At 49.1% G+C, this 6,000-nt stretch overlaps 1 protein-coding gene across 1 annotated transcript in view; it reads right to left on the reverse strand.

Annotated features, from left to right (window-relative positions):
• PAG1 (phosphoprotein membrane anchor with glycosphingolipid microdomains 1) overlaps nucleotides 1–4,663 on the reverse strand; it is a 483,338-nt gene extending 478,675 nt beyond the window's left edge. The window contains exon 1 of the mRNA XM_069220408.1: nucleotides 4,102–4,663. The gene's annotated coding sequence lies outside the window, so the exon portion shown is untranslated. The remainder of the gene's footprint in view (nucleotides 1–4,101) is intronic.
• Nucleotides 4,664–6,000: the final 1,337 nt, after the last annotated feature.

Raw genomic sequence — 6,000 nt, forward strand, 5'->3', positions numbered from 1 at the left:
TTGCTTACACCAACACATCTCCAGTTTTATGTTTGGTATGCCCTCTCACATCCCCTGCATAGGTGTAGTGATGCGGAAGAATTAAGGCATGTATAATACAGATTTTTGCACTCTCCACAGCCCCCTCAGACTTCCTCACGTTTCACATATCCTAAAAAGAAATATACCTAGGCTCGAGTTATACCTCTGGCGCACTGTCTCTGGTTGCGACACAGTGCACAAGGCGCAGACCAGGACAATGTGCTCTATCACACTAAAAAATGTGGTGTCCACAACTGAGGTTTGATTTTGCAACTCACTCTTTAACTAGAGATCATTGGCTGAACTATGACGAGAGGACAGGGCTCCCCCACAGGAATGTCTGGAGGGGTCCATGGAACACCTATAACCTGTCCCAAGGAGCATCCTCTGGGGAATCACTGACAGTAAGCCATCCATTATGATAGAGTTTCTTCTGATGGCTTCTTTGACATTGTGCCCATGTCTGTAAAACGCTCTGGGTGTCAGGGCAAAGGGTTCCATCACTTTGAATGCACCTTGTGATCATGATATCTATGTTATAGCTCGGCCCAAGCAAGCTTCTGCATTCCCTTCTGTAATACCAAAGTGCACTGTGGGGGTCAACAACGGCTGCATATGCCATCTGAGGCACCAGAGCGCTTTGTGTACTACAGCCCGTGGTGTACTGACATCTCTCCATCGCCTTCCCCCCTTCTTCCATCCTTTAAACTCTCTAAGACATGCAACATGTCCTCACCCTGCCCCACTTTCCTCTTTAGGCAACATCCATTCCATCATATATTCTAAAGGTACTTAGTGATCTGAAAACCTGCCCCACACACCTCTGGACTTCCTTCTCCCCTTTTCCTAGGGGAGATCATATTTGCACAGTGAGAGTGTGTAGCAAAGGGTCCAGGCTGGCAGCCGCCCTGTCAGAGCAGCTTCTGTGGATGGCATAGGTACTCTCGCACCTGCAGGTCAGTGCAGGCTCCCAGGAGGCTTGGGAAGGAGTGGGTGGCGAAGGTACAGTGTCAACCAGTATTCAGACACTTCTCCCAGGTCTGAGGAGACTGGGGAGATGTCAGAAGGTGGTCAGGAAAGCAAGCACCACATCCCATACTACATTATTGCTACAGCCTCTGCTGTTACGTTACTGAAGTGTATTACAGGGATTTCAAGCACTGATTTGGGTTAACAGCTTCGCATGGAAGCCATACACAACATATTTAGCCAGTAAATTGTAAGGAAAAAATTAACACTTTACGACCCAATTTGGAATTGGCTGGTAATAGAAAATCCTCTCATTTCTGGAGGAGCATCACCAGCTGAATTTCCTCCACTATGGAGAAAGTTTCACAGGTGGATTTTGTTCTTCTTTTTGCTTTTTTCCCAGAAATCTGAAGCATTTCTATCACCACCAAGCTCTAAATGTAGCCCTTAGCATTCCGTATTTGTAATTCTTCCGAGGGGGCAGTGGTTTAACTTTCCAAAACACAAACATTGTGCACCTGATTAGTTTAAGGTTCTGGGCTGGGAGAGATTTTGCCCCACCAAGAGAGCCTAAATCTAGGTTCCCTCGGCAATACTACTTTCGGATGTTAAAAAGCCATGACCATCTGAATTTTCTCTGTTTTTCACTGGGTGCAGTTAAATCTGTTTTTTGGCTTCATTTTCTCACAATGGGTTTTTGGTCATCTACTTTTTAATTGGCAATTTACCCTGTCAACCACAGCTTTTCGTCTCTTTTGTCTCCTTTTCCACTTTATAGCCTTGAGAAAGCCCCAGGTTTACTGCCATGTAAGGGGCGAAACACATGTCGGCTGTCACCTTCAAATCAATTAAAGGACTGAATGTTCACTGGCTGTCACCTTCAAATCAATTAAAGGAATGAATGTTCATTTTGACTGGGACTAAGATCTCAATGATTCTGATGATCTAAAGAAATTGTTGGGTGGTCCCCACCAAATTTTCTCTAATACAGGAATAAGTTTGAGGAACAAGTGGTCCAAAACCTCAACTGGTGTCTTACCACCCACACTGAAAATAGGTACTGACAGAAGGGTAGTGTTTGGACCTTTGAAGCTCTTTTTCCCAACTGAGAAGTAGATCTCACCTCGGCAGAAATGCAAGATAGATTTGATCTAAGATGAACCTCTTACATACTGTGTGTGTGTGTGTGTATATATATATGCATGCCTCTCACACCTGGTTTTTGATCAATCTACTTCTACTTTAAAGCAGCTAGCACCAGGACGCCTCTTCGGATGCAGCTGTGCGCTTTACAAATGTTATTGTATAGTCTTTTTTTATTTTGTACTGCTAATACAGTAAATGGCTAGTCTGGTCCATGCCTCACCATCTATGCCCATTGTATGATAAGACAACAGGCACTGGAAACCTCCATTTTAAAAATGAAGTCTTGCCACCGTGGTTGAGAACATATTTATCTAGAACGTCAGATGTAAAAGGTGTTAATGGTGGGGGGGGGGGGAGATGGGAGGGGATCCGGCCCACATCAACTATCTGTGAACTAGTAGCATGTGACAGCCAACCTTTCCTTGGGACTCTGGCCAGGGATACAGATCTGCTCCATATGGGGATTGAATTACTGACATTTTTATCTCTGTACCCTTTCCTTTTCAGCCATCTGTTTATTTCCAACCAGCTTCACGTGGTCGATGATTGCTTTCACGGTGCGTCAGTATTTAATCCGATCACATGACAGCGCATATCAATAGCGCTTAAACCCGCGTGGGCTACTAAGCACTTTGTAGTCTGGGCGGACCGTGCTCAGAAATGCACTGTACCACTTTCTGTCCACAAATTTCTCAACACAAACAGAGTGCTGTTGCTTTGCTGAGACCGAATGTGGACTAGCAGCATCGACCTCTGCATGAACTGGGATGACCATGCTCTGAGGGCCAGAGGAGGGCCTGGCACCTGTCATCGTTTGTCAAGTGCGGCTCTTCAGTGTCCGACATTCCCGCCTGGCAGCAGCCTGCATTTACTCACTGTAGTTATGTGATCTGGGGAGCGCCACGGCTGGAAAGCTTTGGGCAAAATGATTGTTTATTCCAACAGCACACAATAAGTTTGTCTCTGCGTGAGAACGTTTAATTGCGGACCCCGATGGTTGGTAGATACCTGCAACAGCGTTCAAAATGGAATAGTATATGTGCAGGTACTCACTCTACAGTACCTGCTGGCCCCTGTAAAATGCTGGTACTCTATCAATAAATGCATTGCAACAGTGCGCAGATTTGCAGGTACTCTCCTTTTTATATTTAAGTGCAGGTACTCGTACCTGCCCATTTAAGGTAGACCTGCACTATTGCTGCTATAGCCCTTTCCAAGTACCACAAGCAGACAATACTCTGCCACCTTCAATCCAACATGGTTGGCACAGGGGCGTAACAAAGGCCCCCGTGGTAGGGGGAGGAGGAGTGGCAAGCTCCGGCCCCCCACCCCCTCCCTCAGCACAGCACCTGGCCCGAGTGAGTCCGGTGGTAGGGGGCGCTCCCCGTTCTATGCAGGGGGGCCCCTTCCAGTTTTTTACGACACTGCGTCGGCACCTGGACACTTCTCGCAAGCAGCAGGTGTCGCGTCACAAGGGGCCTGCTCAAGTTCTGCAAAGCATTAGCACACAAGTTTGTACAGAAAGTGGGCGCGTGCCCGCCGCGGAATCTCCCTCTGCACCCCAAAAAGTACAGCTTCACCGACGGGATGCGCAAATGAGGGAGAGAAAACTAGCGTTGATTTCTGAGCGCAGCCAAAGGGGGTGGGTCCACAGATCCCAACAAATGTACATTTGCCCCCCTCAATAAAAGGGAGTCCGAACAGGCAGAGAGAGGCATGTAACATCTCTCATGGGGGTGTGGGTTATCCAAGCACCCCGAATTGAAGGTCAGCTGCACTGGTGAGACTGGGGTTCTTGTACTGAGGTCTGACACCCCAGCCCCCTCCCCGCCCACCACCGTGGGAAAGAGCTGAGACACCATCCACAACGTGTAAAGAAAGAGAAGCAACGTATCAATGGTGAATGGCGGTGCGGGCGGTGCACGCGCTGTCAGGCAGTGTGTAATATATCAGGGCACTACTCACCAGCCGCAGAGTCCCGCGGGAGCGGCAGCCGGGCCCGGCGCGGGCACTGAGCGGACCCAGCCCCGAGGGAGCAGAGCTTGTACCTCGCCCCAGCCAGCCCGCGGCCCCGGGGATGGGCAGAGCACCAGACTGCGCGGCGGGCTCCCGGCGAGAAGGAGCCTCCCTCAGATCCGCAGCCCGAGTGATAACGGGACGCGCTCCCCGCAGCTGCCGCCGATGCTCCCTCGCTCCTCCCCCGCCTCCCGGGCAGCGCCGCGGCCTGCAGCCTCCGCCTCCTCCTGCTGCATATTCAGTGGCAGCCGCAGCACTGACGGCCGCGGGGAGGGGCCGGGCTGTGAGCCAGGAGGCCTGCCACCGCCACTGACAGCCGAGCGCCACCGCCTGAGGAGACCCGATCCATACACACCACGGGCGCACGTGTGAGGATACACAGCGCTGCCACTGGCGAGCCTCCGGGACCCGCTACTTCTCTGGTCTGGCATCTGTGGGATGGCCACCTCGCTCCATAGTATCAGGGTACCACGTTTCCAGTCATGGCTTCCGTTTGACAGCCTAATCTGACAACCCAATCCAGCGTGCAGGTTGCCTTGGTTCCTTCGAGCCAATGCTTCTAACAACCCAGAAGCGATAAATCTGGTGTCCTGGTTATTTTATTAAGATTTTTACTTTTGTAGCGCACTCAATGCCCTACTGCTTCAGAGCTCTTTACAGAGGCAAGGATTTATCAAATAAGAATGGGAAGAGGTAGGGAAATACTACAACTAAAATTCTTAGTGGAAAATGCAGTCGATGATAGAGGGATGCTTTTGAAAGACAATTTTATCACAGACACGTGCATCACATAAAGAGCGCACTTACAAGCAAGGAGACACGGAATAACAGCTACCCTCTAGGCACACACACAAACACCTTACATACAGGCATCCACTCTTTGCAGTTTCTTTTCTCATTTCTCACACGCGCACGTCACGGTAGCGCAGTGTGTTAACAGAATGATTGCACGGGACATCACACAATTTACGTGCACTGTGCCTTGAATGCCCTTGCCTTGTCCCAACTGTGTAAGACAGAGAACGGGAACATTCCATATTTTTCACTGGGAAGGGTTATCGCTGCACCGTGCTACACCTATAAGGGGATGAAGGTGCATTCTGCTGTCAGATGCCATCATGGCTGGATGATTTTCAGTGCCACAAACATTGCAGACTTTTTTGATTTAATAGTCTATATGTCTGGCCGGATACATTAAAACCTATTGGAGGAATCTTTGGGCAAAAATTAATAATACATTTTTTTTTAGTCAGATTAGTTTCCACAGAAACTAACACAGCAGTGACAGATCCAGTAATACCCGCCTGGGAGGACAGAAACTCCTTAGTCATGCACCAATTATACGAGGACATGTCATGTTAATCTCACAGTAGCTAAGCTTCACGAGCCATGCATGACAAGTGAATTCCTCGCAAACCACCAATCGCAAAGCATATAATTCTGCTGTCTGGACCAAGCCTGTGTAGCGTCAGTAGAGGCAAACCTGGCACACAGAAACCTGCGAGTTGTTTAGCCCCCGTCTTAGAAGATATCATAATAAAGTCAAAACCTGTGAATGCGTCACCTCCCCAGGGAAGGGGTAACACGGAGAAATGTATTTATTTATTCTTGTTTTCCCCCTTTCTATGCATGCTGCATCTTGCAGCATGCCTAGAAAGAGGAAATGATTCCATGGATTGGTCTTGTGCAGGAGGGTCTTCCTTCCTGCACAGAACAATCCTGCCAACAATGCAGGCACCCTTGCACCATGGTGCGAGTGTGCCTGCATTGGCGCTAGGCACCAAATTGTGCACTGGCGCTGGATGAATGGACAGGAATGCATGGTATCTCATAAATAGTCTGCATTCC

This window comes from Pleurodeles waltl, chromosome 2_2 (genome assembly GCF_031143425.1).
Source record: "Pleurodeles waltl isolate 20211129_DDA chromosome 2_2, aPleWal1.hap1.20221129, whole genome shotgun sequence".
NCBI classification, from domain to species: domain Eukaryota; kingdom Metazoa; phylum Chordata; class Amphibia; order Caudata; family Salamandridae; genus Pleurodeles; species Pleurodeles waltl.